The following is a 19,632-nucleotide window of genomic DNA, read 5'->3' on the forward strand; positions in this document are numbered from 1 at the left end:
GGTACAGCAGCACATACCACCACATCAAGGGTGCAGCAGCACACACACCATCACAGCGAGGGTGAAGCAGCACAGACCACCACATCAAGGGTGCAGCAGCACACACCACCACATCAAGGGTGCAGCAGCACACACACGATCACAGAGAGGGTGCAGCAGCACACACCACCACATCAAGGGTGCAGCAGCACACACCAACACATCAAGGGTGCAGCAGCACTAACCACCATATCAAGGGTGCAGCAGCAATCACCACCACATCAAGGGTGCAGCAGCAATCACCACCACATCAAGGGTGCAGCAGCACACAGCACCACATCAAGGGTAGAGCAGCAGTCACCACCACACCAAGGGTACAGCAGCACACACAATCACAGTCGGGCGCACCAGCCCACACACCGCCACATCAAGGGTGCAGCAGCACACACCACCACATCAAGAGTACAGCAGAACACACCACCACATCAGGGGTGCAGCAGTACACACCACCACATCAAGAGTACAGCAGCACACACCACCACATCAAGGGTATAGCAGCAATCACCACCACATCAAGGGTGCAGCAGCACACACCACCACATCAAGAGTACAGCAGCACACACCACCACATCAGGGGTGCAGCAGTACACACCACCACATCAAGGGTATAGCAGCAATCACCACCACATCAAGGGTATAGCAGAAATTATCACCACATCAAAGGTTCAGCAGCACACACCGCCACATCAAGGGTGCAGCAGCACACACCGCCACATCAAGGGTGCAGCAGCACACACTACCACATCAAGAGTACAGCAGCACACACCACCACATCAAGGGTATAGCAGCAATCACCACCACATCAAGGGTGCAGCAGCACACACCACCACATCAAGAGTACAGCAGCACACACCACCACATCAGGGGTGCAGCAGTACACACCACCACATCAAGGGTATAGCAGCAATCACCACCACATCAAGGGTATAGCAGAAATTATCACCACATCAAAGGTTCAGCAGCACACACCGCCACATCAAGGGTGCAGCAGCACACACCGCCACATCAAGGGTGCAGCAGCACACACCACCATATCAAGAATACAGCAGCACACACCACCACATCAAGGGTGCAGCAGCACACACCACCACATCAAGGGTGCAGCAGCACTAACCACCATATCAAGAATACAGCAGCACACACCACCACATCAAGGGTGCAGCATCAATCACCACCACAACAAGGGTGCAGCAGCACACAGCACCACGTCAAGGGTAGAGCAGCAATCACCACCACACCAAGGGTACAGCAGCACACACAATCACAGTCAGGGCGCACCAGCCCACACACCGACACATCAAGGGTGAAGCAGCAATCACCACCACATCAAGGGTACAGCAGCATACACCACATCAAGGGTGCAGCAGCAATCACCATCACATCAAGGGTGCAGCAGCACACACCACCACATCAAGGGTGCAGCAGCACACACCACCACATCATGGGTGCAGCAGCACACACCATCACATCAAGAGTACAGCAGCACACACCACCACATCAGGGGTGCAGCAGTACACACCACCACATCAAGAGTACAGCAGCAATCAGCACCACATCAATGGTATAGCAGCAATCACCACCACATCAATGGGGCAGCAGCACACACTAACACATCAAGAGTACAGCAGCTCACACTACCACATCAAGGGTATAGCAGCAATCACCACCACATCAAGGGTGCAGCAGCACGCACCACCACATTAAGGGTGCAGCAGCACACACACCACATCAAGTGTGCAGCAGCAAACACCACCACATCAAGGGTGCAGCAGCCATCACCACCTCATCAAGGGTACAGCAGCATACACCCCATCAAGGGTGCAGCAGCACACACCACCACATCAAGAGTACAGTAGAACACACCACCACATCAGGGGTGCAGCAGTACACACCACTACATCAAGGGTATAGCAGCAATCACCACCACACCAAGGGTACAGCAGCACACACAATCACAGTCGGGGCGCATCAGCCCACACACTGCCACATCAAGGGTGAAGCAGCAATCACCACCACATCAAGGGTACAGCAGCATACACCACATCAAGGGTGCAGTGGCAATCACCATCACATCAAGGGTGCAGCAGCACACACCACCACATCAAGGGTGCAGCAGCACACACCACCACATCATGGGTGCAGCAGCACACACCACCACATCAGGAGTACAGCACCACACACCACCACATCAGGGGTGCGGCAGTACACACCACCACATCAAGAGTACAGCAGCAATCAGCACCACATCAGGGGTATAGCAGCAATCACCACCACATCAAGGGTGCAGCAGCACACACCACCACTTGAAGAGTACAGCAGCACACACCACCACATCAAGGGTATAGCAGCAATCACCACCACATCAAGGGTGCAGCAGCACACACCACCACATCAAGAGTACAGCAGCACACACCACCACATCAGGGGTGCAGCAGTACACACCACCACATCAAGGGTATAGCAGCAATCACCACCACATCAAGGGTATAGCAGAAATTATCACCACATCAAAGGTTCAGCAGCACACACCGCCACATCAAGGGTGCAGCAGCACACACCGCCACATCAAGGGTGCAGCAGCACACACCACCATATCAAGAATACAGCAGCACACACCACCACATCAAGGGTGCAGCAGCACACACCACCACATCAAGGGTGCAGCAGCACTAACCACCATATCAAGAATACAGCAGCACACACCACCACATCAAGGGTGCAGCATCAATCACCACCACAACAAGGGTGCAGTAGCACACAGCACCACGTCAAGGGTAGAGCAGCAATCACCACCACACCAAGGGTACAGCAGCACACACAATCACAGTCAGGGCGCACCAGCCCACACACCGACACATCAAGGGTGAAGCAGCAATCACCACCACATCAAGGGTACAGCAGCATACACCACATCAAGGGTGCAGCAGCAATCACCATCACATCAAGGGTGCAGCAGCACACACCACCACATCAAGGGTGCAGCAGCACACACCACCACATCATGGGTGCAGCAGCACACACCATCACATCAAGAGTACAGCAGCACACACCACCACATCAGGGGTGCAGCAGTACACACCACCACATCAAGAGTACAGCAGCAATCAGCACCACATCAATGGTATAGCAGCAATCACCACCACATCAATGGGGCAGCAGCACACACTAACACATCAAGAGTACAGCAGCTCACACTACCACATCAAGGGTACAGCAGCACACACAATCACAGTCGGGGCGCACCAGCCCACACACTGCCACATCAAGGGTGAAGCAGCAATCACCACCACATCAAGGGTACAGCAGCATACACCACATCAAGGGTGCAGTGGCAATCACCATCACATCAAGGGTGCAGCAGCACACACCACCACATCAAGGGTGCAGCAGCACACACCACCACATCATGGGTGCAGCAGCACACACCACCACATCAGGAGTACAGCACCACACACCACCACATCAGGAGTGCGGCAGTACACACCACCACATCAAGAGTACAGCAGCAATCAGCACCACATCAGGGGTATAGCAGCAATCACCACCACATCAAGGGTGCAGCAGCACACACCACCACTTCAAGAGTACAGCAGCACACACCACCACATCAGGGGTACAGCAGTACACACTACCACATCAAGGGTATAGCAGCAATCACCACCACATCAAGGGTATAGCAAAAATTATCACCACATCAAAGGTTCAGCAGCACACACCACCACATCATGGGTGCAGCAGCACACACCACCACATTAAGAGTACAGCAGCACACACCACCACATCAGGGGTGCAGCAGTACACACCACCACATCAAGAGTACAGCAGCAATCACCACCACATCAAGGGTATAGGATCAATCACCACCACATCAAGGGTATAGCAGCACACACCACCACATCAAGAGTACAGCAGCACACACCACCACATCAGTGGTGCAGCAGTACACACCACCACATCAAGGGTATAGCAGCAATCACCACCACATCAAGGGTATAGCAAAAATTATCACCACATCAAAGGTTCAGCAGCACACACCGCCACATCAAGGGTGCAGCAGCACACACTCCCACATCAAGGGTGCAGCAGCACACACCACCATATCAAGAGTACAGCAGCACACACCACCACATCAAGGGTGCAGCAGCATACACACCATCGCAGAGAGGGTGCAGCAGCACACACCACCACATCAAGGGTGCAGCAGCACACACCACCACATCAAGGGTGCAGCAGCACTAACCACCATATCAAAGGTGCAGCAGCAATCACCACCACATCAAGGGTGCAGCATCAATCACCATCACATCAAGGGTGCAGCAGCACACAGCACCACATCAAGGGTAGAGCAGCAATCACCACCACACCAAGGGTACAGCAGCACACACAATCACAGTCAGGGCGCACCAGCCCACACACCGCCACATCAAGGGTGAAGCAGCAATCACCACCACATCAAGGGTACAGCAGCATACACCACATCAAGGGTGCAGCGGCAATCACCATCACATCAAGGGTGCAGCAGCACACACCACCACATCAAGGGTGCAGCAGCACACACCACCACATCATGGGTGCAGCAGCACACACCACCACATCAACAGTACAGCAGCACACACCACCACATCAGGGGTGCAGCAGTACACACCACCACATCAAGAGTACAGCAGCAATCAGCACCACATCAATGGTATAGCAGCAATCACCACCAGCTCAAGGGTGCAGCAGCACACACTAACACATCAAGAGTACAGCAGCACACACCACCACATCAAGGGTATAGCAGCAATCACCACCACATCAAGGGTGCAGCAGCACACACCACCACATCAAGAGTACAGCAGCACACACCACCACATCAAGGGTGCAGAAGCACAAACACCACATCAAGGGTGCAGCAGCACACACCACCACATCAAGGGTGCAGCAGCCATCACCACCACATCAAGGGTACAGCAGCATACACCCCATTAAGGGCGCAGCAGCACACACCGCCACATCAAGGGTGCAGCAGCACACACCGCCACATCAAGGGTGCAGCAGCACACACCACCACATCAAGAGTACAGCAACACACACCACCACATCATGGGTGCAGCAGCACACACCGCCACATCAAGGGTGCAGCAGCACACACATCACATCAAGGGTGCAGCAGCACACACCACCACATCAAGGGTGCAGCAACAATCACCACCACATCAAGGGTACAGCAGCATACCCCCATCAAGGGCACAGCAGCACACACCACCACATCAAGGGTGCAGCAGCACACACCACCACATCAAGGGTTCAGCAGTACACACCACTACATCAAGCGTGCAGCAGCATACACCACATCAAGGGTGCAGCAGCACACACCACCACATCAAGGGTGCAGCAGCACACACCACCACATCAAGGGTTCAGTAGCACACACCACCACATCAAGGGTACAGCAGCATGCAACACATCAGGGGTGAAGCAGCACACACCACCACCTCAAGAGTGCAGCAGCACACACCACCACATCAAGTGTGCAGCAGCACTAACTACCACATCAAGGGTGCAGCAGCAACCACCACCACAGCAGAAGCACATACACCATACCTTCAGGGGTGCAGTAGCACACACTTCCATCGCATTAATGTTGCAGTAGCATGCACTGTCATTACATCAACATGATACACATACCCATATCTCATCATGGGTACAGATGCACAGGCTACCATCACATCAAGACCGCTGCATCACACTCTGTCATCATATTAAAGTTTAAAGTTTAAGGGTGCAACAGCACACACCACCATCATATCTAAATGCAGCAGCACACACACCATCACATCAAGGGCACAGCAGCACATACCAGTGTCACATTAACATACAGCAGGAGCACACACTACAATCACATTAAAATGCAGCTGCACATACTGTCATCAGATCAGGAATCCAAATGCACACATTATCATCCCATTAATTTTTCAAGATCAAGAGTACAGCTGCACACACCACCATCAATCCTAGGGTGCAGCAGCATGCACAGCCATCAGGTCAACGGCGCACTAGCATGCACTGCATCACATCAACATGTAGCTGCACACACAGCCATCACATCAGCAAGCAGCTGCACAATCCACATTCACATTACAATGCAGCATCCAACACCACAATCACTTCAAGGGTGAAGTAGTAGGCACTAGCATTGCGCCAACATGAACCTGCACACAACACCACCCCATCAGCGTGTTAGAACATCTTAAAGAACAAGCACAGTAGATATACTTAGTTGTCAATGTGTTCTTCTAGCTAGGTAAAAGGATCAGGATAGAAGGAGAGGTGAAGAGAAGGTTTGCTAAATGAAGGGAGGGAAATAAACAGTGAGAGGAAGAGGGGGAGGTGTGAAAATTATGGAACAAGAGGGAGAGACATAGGTGAGGATGGATGAAGAGTGGACCTGAATGTCAGTGTAAAGGAAGAGCATGAAGGTGGATTGAGGATGGTGCAGAAGAAGGTGAAGGAGAGAGCTGGAAGACAAGGTGATAGAGGTGAGGACAAGATCTACAGTGAATATATATAGTGTTAGAAAAAGGTGAGGAAAGGAGGATGATAAAGGGAACATGTATTAAGGTAAGCCACATGATGGGAAAAAGAATGGAAGAGGGTGGAAGAGTGTAGACAAGCAGCAAAGAAGAAGGGGAGAACAGGAGGGCAGAGGAAGATGGCAACACTGAGAAGCATGAGACAGCAGAGGAGAAGAAAGAGGATCTTGTGCTAGGGAATAAAGGTGCTGTGCCTGGATTGCTGGGGTCAGGGGTCAGGTGTGCGTAATATTTGATGTGATGGAACTGCGCATGTGTGGGCCCACCATTGACTCCTAACATGACCATAGTGAATATCCACAATACTTGAGAAATACCAAAAAGAAATCTACTGCAGAGTGCAGACATCATCAGAAAGTCTAAAGTGGTGAGCTTTGACTTTTTCCAGAAGAGATTTTTGAAAGGGCCCAGAATTAAGTCTGTATGTGTCTGTTTAGTAAAATAAAAAACAGGTGATATCAGGACTTTAAGTAAGCGCCAGGATGATTTCAAAGTCAAAAGACAGTAAAGCGCCACGACAATTAAAAGTAAAGTTACATAGGCAAATCAGAGTAAAAATGAAAGCTTTACGTTAAATGGAAATATAACCCCGATGTGCTGGGGCAACTTTACTTACATGCACCTGCACTCATGGCAAGGTAGACACTGTGGCAAATACAACAATGAGGAATCAGGGTATTATGTGTGCTGCTCAGCCAGTGTGACTGTGGTGGAATCAGGGTCTATGCCTGCTGCTCAGCCGGTGTGACTGTGGTGGAATCAGGGTGTATGCCTGCTGCACAGCCGGTGTGACTGTGGTGGAGTCAGGGTCTATGCCTGCTGCTCAGCCGGTGTGACTGTGGTGGAATCAGGGTCTATGCCTGCTGCTCAGCCGGTGTGACTGTGGTGGAATCAGGGTGTATGCCTGCTGCTCAGCCGGTGTGACTGTGGTGGAGTCAGGGTCTATGCCTGCTGCTCAGCCGGTGTGACTGTGGTGGAATCAGGGTGTATGCCTGCTGCTCAGCTGGTGTGACGGTGGTGGAATCAGGGTGTATGCCTGCTGCTCTGCCGGTGTGACTGTGGTGGAATCAGGGTGTATGCCTGCTGCTCAGCCGGTGTGACTGTGGTGGAATCAGGGTGTATGCCTGCTGCTCAGCTGGTGTGACGGTGGTGGAATCAGGGTGTATGCCTGCTGCTCTGCCGGTGTGACTGTGGTGGAATCAGGGTGTATGCCTGCTGCTCAGCTGGTGTGACGGTGGTGGAATCAGGGTGTATGTCTGCTGCTCAGCTGGTGTGACGGTGGTGGAATCAGGGTGTATGCCTGCTGCTCAGCCGGTGTGACTGTGGTGATGGGATGTTGGTGAGCGGGAGAGTCAGTTGGAGGATGGGCTGAGCAGCAGGAAGGCTGCTCCTGGTGGGGCTCTTGTTAACATCTTACTCAATAAACCTACTTAACTAATCTACCTGGAGCTGGACCCTCTCTCATCTACAACACAGGGTTACATCTGTGCAGTGTAGGCACTATAGTTATTTGTACGTTTACAATCAAATGAAATGTGTTTACCTGAGATGTGAAATTATAGGAAATGTTGGAAGAAATGAGGTGCTATGTAATTAAAGTAATGACACAGGACAAAGTAGGAGAAAACAAAACTGAGGGCATTAAAAAGGACACGAAAAACAAATGCAATGCTGTGGAGGGATCGGAAGGCAGGGCAGTGAAAGGGGAGAGGAAATAGTACCTCGATCACATCGGGAGCAGCAGACGGGCACGGATTAAGTTGCATGAATCTGTGCTTGCTCCCTGCTCCACAGCAATGACCAGGAAAGACTTTTTCCTGCACTGTCCAATCAGGGAGATTGTAAAGAATAGTGACCGTTCAGCCACCAAATGGTAAGTAATGGGCGGGCTCCAAACCCTCTTTGCATACAATAGTGTCTTCAGGCTCCAACCTAAACAGATAATATTAGAGAATCAGGAGATGAAAGATCAGAACCAGGGCACAGCACAGACTGAGAAGGTCTCAGGAATTCTCCCACTCAGTTCAAAGAGGCTCCTGCTCTGCTCTGGTGAGTGGGGAGAGGAGGTGCTATAAAGGCTCTTTAAATCCCCTCGAGCCCAGAGGCTGCAGGATCTCAAGATAGGTTTTAATTAATGCTCAGAGGTAAAGTTTCTCTATTCCTCAGGAGACCTTAGACACTCTCTCCGATGCACACACCCGGCTGGGCCTATGTCCCTTAATTAAGGTTGGGTAAGGTTTTATCAGTTCTCTCAGAGTAAAGACAATGACATATAGAATAAACAACCATGAATACCTTGATTAAGAATCCAAGTTACAATCAAATCATGCAATGTCAAATCCGAAATGAAACAACATTGGCAAAAAAGAAGGGATGTACGTTGTTACAACGCATGCTTTTACCACACATGCTGTAACAACGCAAGTTATAAAACACATTCCATTACAACGCATTACACTGGGGGGTGCTGGATAGTGAATAGTTTAATTTACTATTCCAACACCAGTTCCCGTGGACACTAGGGAAGGTGTTGGATAGTAAATTAAAACTATTCCCTATCCTAGAGCGCTCCCCAGTGCAATGCGTTGTAATGGTTTTCGTTTTAAAGTCTGCGTTGTAATAGCACTGCGTGCTAAAAGTTCAGTAGTAAATGTTGTTCCCCAAAAAGAAGATAATGCGGAATAGGATCTCATCTATTACTTCACGCATGACATGGTCAGTGACAGAACTTATGACGAAGGGCACGAAGACGCTGTATATAGAATGGGGTCAAACAGGCAGGGCTTGTAGGCAAGAGCATAAGCACCTACTTCTAGTTTGTAAAAGTTTGGAGCACGATCTCTTGTCTCATCAGCGGACGTCAAGAAAGAACCGACCTGTCACAGACTCTACAGGAGATTTTGCACTTGTGAAAAGCAAGGATGCAAAGTCCTCCATCAAGGATTACAGATAACTTTTCAAAGTGGAAATGCAGAAGGCCGGCTATTATACTATGGTGAGGGGGGGCTGTACAGTTCCCTGCCCCAGGCCCCAAGGGCATCTAGTCTGCATTGTGACCATGGGGGGAGACTCCCTGCCGGCTCTCCTCCTTCCGTAGGCACTGGCATTGCTTTCAAACACAGGGAGCTGCTAAACTTGCAGCTCCCTGTGTGTGAAAGAAATTGATCTATTTCCCAACTCGCTTGACAGCAACAGGGAAACATATGAATGATCCGCTTCCAGCAAGCGAGAGCATTTTCACTGCTTACTTAAAGCAGAGTGTTTGCTGTTGCCCAGCAAACAGCCATGTCCCGGGAGTGGACACCCTGGGACATAGCTGGAGCTGGCCCTGTGAGGAGGCAGTCCCCAGGATCATGTATGGCTCCTTTGATGTAGAAGGGCCTGCCCCGGGGAGGTGGCCCTCTCCTATTTTAAAGTTAGCACTTGGCCCTGGGGAAGTGGTGTCCCTGGGGCCTGGGGGGTGGGGGGGATCCATGAGGCCCCCTATTACAAAGAGCTTACCCCCAATAGGGTGTTGGTCCCCGAGGCGAGGGGGTGCCATGCAGGCACCCAAGCATAAATAAAAACAATGCCTGAGGGGTCTGCGAGGACCCCAATACAAAGATATTAGCCCCGGGGCCCAAGGTGACATGTGGGCAACCCCTACATACATAAAAACCAATCCCAGAGGGATGTGGTGGTCTCCGGGCTTTCATAAGCAGAGGAGGGGGGTCCCATGCACGCCCCTCCTATTTCACTGGCATGCCCCCGGAACCTTAATTAAAAATAAGTGCAGGAGCCCCCCACCGAGGACCAAATTGATGGGGTCCGGGTATTCCCGACTGCCCCCTCTTAAATAAAAAAATTAAAAATTCAGAGTCCCAAAATGGTTGCTAACACTTTCCAGTTGAAGTGTTGGCAGCCAATCAGAGCTCTGTATTTTCTTGCTCGAGCTTGTTATTTGCTGCAAAGTCCTCGCTCCCACTGATATCACTATCTGTATCTTCTTAAATTTCTCAACACCTAATGAGTGGACTTACACCCAATAAGAAAAGCCCAATCTGAGGAACAAAAGCTAGCTTTCTGCCACATTTGGTATAATTCTATCCAGCGGTTCAGGCTGCAGGCATGTCTAGAGGTCCTATGGGAATTAGCATGGGAAAAAGCATTTTTTTTTTACACCCCATTTTCCCGGCTCCCGCTCCACGAATCGCCCTGAAACTTACCATGAACAGCGATATTTAACTTGACATTTGTTTGGAAAATTTCGTCACAGTGACAATGTCATAGGCAAGTAAAAAAAGCTATTCTTATTGAAACATGGTCTTAACTATTACTAACTACAGGCGGAAGACAGTTGGTAATATATATATTCACACTAATAGAATAGGATAAAACATAATTTAGCTTTAAATGGTAGTGGTGAAGTGTTTAATGTAGAGGCAAGCAACATAAAGGAAATGATCTATCAGCCAAGAAGCGCCAATGCAGGGAGCTGTCCGGGTTACACTCACGTGTACTTCATGCATGCACTTTGTGGATCTCTGTTAGTGATGTCATCCTTCTCTCAATGCTGCTTATCTGAGTGGGATTAAAGATACTTGTGCAAATGTTTGCCTAAGTGCCCTGGTAAAAATCGTCTGTACACAGTCAATCAATCAATAAATCAAGGGGCTTGTAAAGCATAGCTACTCAGCTGAGAGTCTCAAGGCACTGGGGGTGGGGGCTGCTAGTTGGGCTGGGTGGTGGATCATTCGAAGAGGTCCTTCCTCGGTAATTGAAAATTGCACCTCTAAAATGAATAACCATTTGTTACCCATATTAAAACCGGACAATTCATATTGTTTAGTTGTGAATTACAGACATTTAGACACTTGCACTAAGACATTTGCAGTACAAAATGCACACAGTACCACATTAATGAATAACATTATGCGGAAAAAATACAAATCAACCCTTGATATCTCGAATGAATTTTTTGGGCCAAAATATAGCACCCGAAAGCAGGTATTTATTTAACCTCCTTCTCCACGTTAGACTCCCAGCGTCACTTGAAAGCAGGTATTTATTTAACCTCCTTCTCCACGTTAGACTCCCAGCGTCACTTTGTAGGCTACCCCAGGAGTATAAGAACAACTCGGGTTCTTTTCAGCCAGAGTTACTGAATTACTTCAAAATTTGGATGAAGAGGCATTGTCCTATGTGGATGATATTTATCTAACGGATGATGACCTGGAGGAACACTTGAAGAGTAAATACCATCATTTTGGGATTTGCCTCTGTTAGAATTGGGGGTCTCTAGTCGGCACTGGTAGGTACTTGTGACAAATAGGGACCCTCTCCTCTAGTCAGGATAAGGGGATTACACTCCTAAAATAACCCCTGATCACCCCTTGGTAGCTTGGCACAAGCAGCAAGTCTTCATCTCGGAGGCGTTGTAAGTTAAGCATTTGTGACCACATACAGTAACCCAGTGACAACGCTACAAATCGACACCACACACGGTTGTATATCAAAAATACGTATATTTCATATAGAGTTACCCCAAGACCAATAAATGACAAAAAAAATTCACAGTACTATTAGAATTCAAGAGTTCTGGTTAAAAAGGCTTAAATCAGGGTTCTGTGCGAGTCGGTAGCCCTGTCCGCCTACAGCGTTGTTGAAATAATACAGAGTCCAACAAATCCAGCGGACCGCGTTGGTACGGGCCCACTCAAATGTCGACAGACTTAGTCACAGTACCTTCTACTGTGGTGCAGAAAGGAAGCGTTGCAGGATGTGTTGTCCCTCGATGGGGTGTAGGCAGCGACCCGTTGACAGAGTCGGTGGATCCAAGGTGTGCGTTGCAGGGTGAGACGGTGCTTCGATGTGGTGCTTGCAGCTTGCGGTGCGGAGACAGAGCCGGAGTTCGGGAGCTGGCGTTGATCCCTCCAGACAGCGGTGCAAGTCGGGCGGTGCATCGCAAAGCGTGCAAGGCAGTGCCCAACTCCGGTGCGTTCACAGGACTCGAAGTCAGCAGCAGTAACCGCGTCGGTCATACCAGTACGAGTCGGTGTAGTGACGCGTTGCACGTCGTGGTGTCCACCAGTCGCCGTGCAGGCAACGGCTCAGTGACGGCGTCAGGACGGAGTCAGTGAGCTCAGAGCTTGCGTTGTTTGAGGCGGACGTTGCTTGATGCGGTGCCTACAGGACACCGGGCCAGTCGTGAGAGTCGGTCACAGCTCCCTGCCTCTGTAGCCACTGAAACAGCGTTTGCAGCAGCAATTCACAAAGGCTGGTGAAGTCCACTGGGCCTGGTACTTCGGTCATTGGGCAAGTTCTCTTCCAAGCCCTTGGAGATCTTTTGCACAAGTTGAAAGTAAAGTCCACAAAGTTCTTCCTCCTTTCCTTGGCAGTCAGGCAACCACTGCAGGCCAATCTCCCAAGCAGCACTTCAGCGTGGGAATAGTCTCTCCTCAGTTTCTTCAGGTTCCTCTCCTCAGCAGAGGTTTCTTCTTGTAGTCCAAAAGTGATCTAATTTCTTGGGATCAGGGTCCCAATATTTATACCTCAAAATCCTTTGTTCTCTGAGGGGAGAGGGGCCTTTGCCCAGTCCAAACCAGTTCTCAAGCACTCTGTTTACCAGACTTCTCCTTTCCTTTCACAGCGCAGGGCAGACACATCAGACGCCCCACAGGAGGTGGAGCCAGCATTGTGGATGGCAAGTACAGTCCTGGAGCACTTTTTTGACAATCTTCCTTCTCTTCTTTCAGTGTGCAGGGCAGAGACATCAGACGCACCACAGGGGGTCGAGCCGGCATTGTAGAGGGAAGGCCCAGCCCTATTCAAGTCCCAGGTGCAACTCCTCCCTCCCATCTAGATGCAGATCTCTCTATTCACCACTGGGCTGACTCATCATGTCTCTTGGAATTCCCAAGTCCTGTCACCCACAAAACCAGACAAAGGAATACACAACCTCGCAGAGGCAGGCTTGAAAGGTTAGGCAAGAAAATACCTAGTTTCTAAAAGTGGTATTTGCAAACACAGAATGTTAAAACCCGCTTTACTAAAAGATGTATTTTATCATTCTGAGTCCGGGCATACTAAACTCGAATTTCTACCATGTTCTCTGAGTCGGTTAGGATTATAAAATTTAATAATTCTAAAAGTCCATTCAGGCCTATGGAGAACAGGTAGCCTTGCAATAGTGAAAAACAAAAATGGCTGTAATTCACTATTAGGACATGCCACACACATCAGGGCTTGTCCTACCTTATAATTACAATGCACCCTGCCCTTGGGCCTACCACAGGGGTGACTGATATGAAGAAAAGGGAAGGTTTAGGGACTGGCAAGTGGGTGAACTTGCCCAGTCAGCATGACAGTACCAGACTGCACGCAGGCTCTGCAATGGCAGACCTTAGACACATTTTAAAAGGCCGCTTCTGTGGGTGGCACAACCAGTGCTGCAAACCCACTAGCAGCATTTGGATTTACACACCGGGGGCACACTCAGTGCACTGTACTAGGCTCTGACAAGTAAACCAAATAGGCAATAATGGAATCACCAATTAATACAATTCATTTATAGTAGGGAGAGCATATGTACTTTAGCATTGATCAGCAGTGGTATAGTGCCCAGAGTCATAAAATAGCCAACAACAGGTCAGAAAAAATATAGGAGGAAGGCAAAAAGTTCAGGGATGACCCTGCAAAAAGGGCCAAGTCCAAAAGCCTCTGAGGAATATAAATTCAACTTTAAAAAATCAAAGATAGCCCACCTCAATGTCCTTTTTCTGGAATAATAAACTTTCAAGTGAACGGAAAAGCCCAGCAGCTAAAAATGTGCACTACCTAAACCTCTGAAATCATTAAAAAACGTACAATCAATTCTAGGATTCCTAAACTTTGGCAGAACATACACTTTGGACTACGCAGGAAGAGTAAAACCTTTCTCCGATTCACTAAAACCTGACTTGTCAGGTAGACAATCAACACAGGAACACATAGATATCCTTTGTTCCCTACCAACTTATATTTGTGCTTCAAAACACTTACAGACACCCTCCTCTTGCAACTATACAAGAAGTTCAAACAGAAAGACTCATCACATTTGAAGAATCACTTGCACAGAATGATGGACTATGCAACAATGCCATGGAAATTGTTCCTCTTGAAACTGAGGTTAAAACTCAGAACTTAAATGAAAGACACATTTCAATTTCACCAAACACAATCTATGTTAACATGCCTCAACAAGAGCAAGCTAGAGTTTCCACAAGACCTGCAGAAATACAAAAAATGTATCAAACGGCATCTGGCTATTTCATAGACTTTGACACTTTGTCATTGGATCCAAGTGAACCTGAAAGATGCTAGCCCGGAAAACTGGCCAACAGCAAATGAAAGATTTTCTGAACTTTCTTAAAAAGACTTACCTGGTATCACCTTGGGTGGAACTCTGGGTAACTACTGGGATACTTTTCTTTCTATTCTGTATAGTCTTAGTAACTGTCTTTAGTATGCTTATAAATGGAACTTATCTTTGAGAAAGCTCAGCAGCACAGATAGTGAATGTGATTCTGAAGCCGCATCTATAATCACATCGTGAAAAAAGAGACCTGTCATCAGTGAACATTACAGCAGTTTCTATACCTGATGGTATAGTATGAGACAAAGTTGATTTTGATATATTTGGCCTGACAGAACTTTTAAAAATATGACATTTATTTGAAAAAATAACATTAGGTGATATAATTACCTCCAGTACATTTTCCGATGATTGGGATGATGAAACTGTATATAATATATTGTCTGATTTAGAAAAATCTTCTGCTTTTTCTAATAATGAAATGTTGGAAGCCCCACCAGACGTTAAAACAATGTTTTGCTATCAACAATATGGTGATCATTTTCTGCATAAATCTGCTAATCCCAGAAATGCTTTCACATACCACCAAAACGTAGGTGTGCGACGTATAGTAACACTCTATATATAGATGAGTGACTTATAGTAATGCTGCATAATTAGATGTGTGACTTATAGTAATGCTGCATATGTAGGTGCACGACTTATAGTCAAAAATGTATACGTAGGTGCACGACTTTAGTAATGCTGCATAAGTAGGTGCGTGACTTATAGTAATGCTGCATATGTAGGTGCACGACTTATAGTAATGCTGCATAGGTAGGGGCATGACTTATAGTAATGCTGCATATGTAGGTGCACACATTATAGTAACACTGTATACATAGGTGTGTGACTTATAGTAATGCTGCATAAGTAGGTGCATGAGTTATAGTAATTCTGCATAAGTAGGTGCGTGACTTATAGTAATGGTGCATAAGTAGGAGCGTGACTCATAGTAATGCTGCATATGTAGGTGCATGACTTATAGTAATGCTGCACAAGTAGGTGCGTGACTTATAGTATTGGTGCATATGTAGCTTCACAACTTATAGTAACAATGTATACATAGATGCGTGACTTATATTAATGCTGCATAAGTAGGTGCATGACTTATAGTAATGCTGCATAAGTAGGTGTGTGACTAATAGTAATGCTGCATAAGAAGGTTCGTGACTTACAGTGATGCTACATATGTAGGTGCACGACTTATAGTAAAGCTGCATTTGTAGGTGCATGACTGATGGTAATGCAGCAAAAGTAGGTGCAAGACTTATAGTAACACTGTATACATAGATGCATGAGTTATAGTAACATTGTATTTGTAGGTGCACGACTTACAGTACTGCTGCATATGTAGGTGCACAACTTATAGTAATGGTAATGGTAATGGTAAAAGTATTTGTAAAGCGCTAACATTCATCCAACAAGGATATCATGGCGCTGAAATTGAACAATGTACAGAGAGCTGGCACAGGTCGATGATGATTTTAATGAGTGTTGGGGAACAGCGTGGTTTTAAGTTTTTTCCTAAATGTAAGGTAGTCATCAGTGAGTCTGAGGTCTGTCGGTAGATTATTCCACAGGTTTGCAGCTAAGTGTGAAAAGGCAGGGCCATCCATCCTGACCTTCTTTATTCGGGTGGTTACCGCTCTTGCGGTGAATTGGGATCGAAGATTTCTATTTGATACATAGAAGGTGATTCTATTTTTTAGGATGGTCGGGCCAGTATTGTCCAATACTTTATGGGTGATGCACAGTATTTTAAAAGAGGCTCTTTCTCTCATTGGCAGCCAGTGTAAGGCTCTCAGACAGCTTGTAGCGGAATCATATTTCCTTTTGTTACATACGGCTTTTGCTGCCGCATTCTGAACAAGCTGTAGTTTGTAGTAACAATATATACGTAGGTGCACAACTTATAGTAATTCTGCATATGTAGGTGCGTGACTTATAGTAATGATGCATAAGTAGGTGTGTGAATTATAGTAATGCTGCATATATAGGTGCATGACTTATAGTAATTCTGCATATGTAGGTGCGTGACTTCCAGTAATGCTGCATAAGTAGGTGCGTGACTTATTGTAATGCTGCATAAGTAGGTGCGTGACTTCCAGTAATGCTGCATAAGTAGGTGCGTGACTTATTGTAATGCTGTATAAGTAGGTGTGTGACTTATAGTAATGCTGTATATGTAGGTGCACGAGTTATAGTATTAATGTATACATAGGTGCATGGCTTATAGAAATGCTGCATAAGTAGGTGCATGATTGTTATTGTTATTGTTATTGTTAATGGGATTTTATAGCGCGCCTAATCACCTACAGGCCTCTAAGCGCCAGGAAAGATGGTAGTAACAATAACTTAGCAAAATGGGAGCTGGATTTATAGCATGACTTATAGTAATGCTTCATAAGTATGTGCACGACTTATAGTAATGCTGCATATGTAGGTGCACGACTTATAGTGATGCTGCAAATGTAGGTACATGACTTATAGAAATGCTGCATAAGTAGGTGCAAGACTTATAGTAATGCTGTATAAGAAGGTGCGTGACTTATAGTAATGCTGCATATGTAAGTGCGTGACTTATAGTAATGCTGCATAAGTAGGTGCACAACTTATAGTAAAGCTGCATACGTAGGTGCATGACTTATTGTAATGCTGCATAAGCAGGTGAGTGGCTTATAGTAGTGCTGCATATGTATGTGCGCGACTTAAAATAACAATGTATACATAGGTGTACGACTTATAGTAATGCTGCATACGTACGTGCGTGACTGTTGTGATGCTGCATATGTTGGTGTGTGAATTGTAATAACACTGTATCCGTAGGTGCGCAACTTATATCATTGTTTACGTATGTGAGCTACACATAGTAACACTGTATCCGTGGATGCGCAACTTATAGCACTGTTTGTATATGCGAGCGACTCATAGTAACACTGCATCCGTGGGTGCGCAACTTATAGCACTGTTTACATTCGCGAGTGACTCCTAGTAACACTGCATCCGTGGGAGCACAACTTATAACACTGTTTACGTATGGGAGCGACTCCTGGTAACACTGCGTCTGTGGGTGCGCACCTTATAGCACTGTTTACGTATGCGAGAGACTCCTAGTAACACTGTATCCATGGATGCGCAACTTATCACACTCTTTACATATGCAAGCGTCTCATAGTAACACTGTATCCGTGGGTGCGCAACTTATAGCACTGTTTACGTATGGGAGCGACTCATAGTAACACTGTATCCGTGGGTGCGCAATTTATAGCACTGTTTACGTATGGGAGCGTCTCATAGTAATACTGTATCCGTGGGTGTGCAACTCATAGCACTGTTTACGTATGGGAGCCTATCATAGTAACACTGTGTCCGAGGGTGCGCAACTTATAGCATTATTTACGTATGCGAGCGACTCATAGTAACACTGTATCCGTGGGTGCGCAACTCATAGCACTGTTTACGTATGGGAGCGTCTCATAGTAACACTGTGTCTGAGGGTGCGCAACTTATAGCATTATTTACGTATGCGAGCGACTCATAGTAACACTGTATCCGTGGGTGCGCAACTTATAGCACTGTTTACGTATGGCAGCGTCTCATAGTAACACTGTATCCGTGGGTGCGCAACTCATAGCACTGTTTACGTATGGGAGCGACTCATAGTAACACTGTATCCGTGGGTGCGCAACTTTTTTTTAATTTTTTTTTTTAAATTGAACTCAATCCAGACAGGTACATAACAGAACAATAAAACGAAAAAAAAAAAAAGGAAGCATATTCAAAAGAATACAAAATCAAGACATAAACCATAATAATTATAAACCTAATCATAATGATGTTCATATGCATATTAAAGGTTTCTCCTTAATATAAAGAGGGAGCAATAAAATAATAGAATAAAACAAAATTAAGTATAATAGGTACTACAAGACCTTGATACATCAGAGATTTCCACCAATAATTCACAAAATATATTATATCAGGTAACAAGAATTTTTTAAGGATAATACCCTATTGCATATATTGTTATTTATATGTTACCTTCCGTCCCATCAAAATAAATCTAGTTAAATGCATTTAATCCTGCTTTCCAACTCAACACTGGAGACCAAATTGATTCTCCCATTCTTTTCCATTTAAGCCCTCTTGTAGAATATATTGCTCTCTTGAAGCTGAAAACAGCTAAAAAAACGAGCCAGCCACATCTGGAAACTTGGTGGTTCAGTTTCTTTCCAGCGGGCTGACAAAATAATTCTGAGTACCGCCGTGCCTATAAATAATAGATTTTGCTCGTTCTTTGATAGAGCGATCGATGAATCATGTCCTAAAATGAACAATGAGTTTGTTTCTGGGAGTTTATGGCCAAACAGCACCTCCCAATAAACCGCAATCATATGTTTGATTTGAACAAGTTTGGGGCAGCTACTGAACATATGTATTAAATTAGCTGGTCCTTGTGTACATCTTGGGCATAAATCATTTTCCCTTCTACCCCAAGAATATAATTTAGCGGGTGTATAATAGAGACCAAATATGGTTTTATATGTTTGAGCTTTCAGGTTGCTGGCCCTAAAAAGTCTTTGGCTCAGCTCTAAACTTTTATATATATCAACATTGGGATTGCTGAGTTTGTCTGCCCAACTA

Source organism: Lissotriton helveticus, chromosome 12 (genome assembly GCF_964261635.1).
Source record: "Lissotriton helveticus chromosome 12, aLisHel1.1, whole genome shotgun sequence".
In the NCBI taxonomy this organism is placed as follows: domain Eukaryota; kingdom Metazoa; phylum Chordata; class Amphibia; order Caudata; family Salamandridae; genus Lissotriton; species Lissotriton helveticus.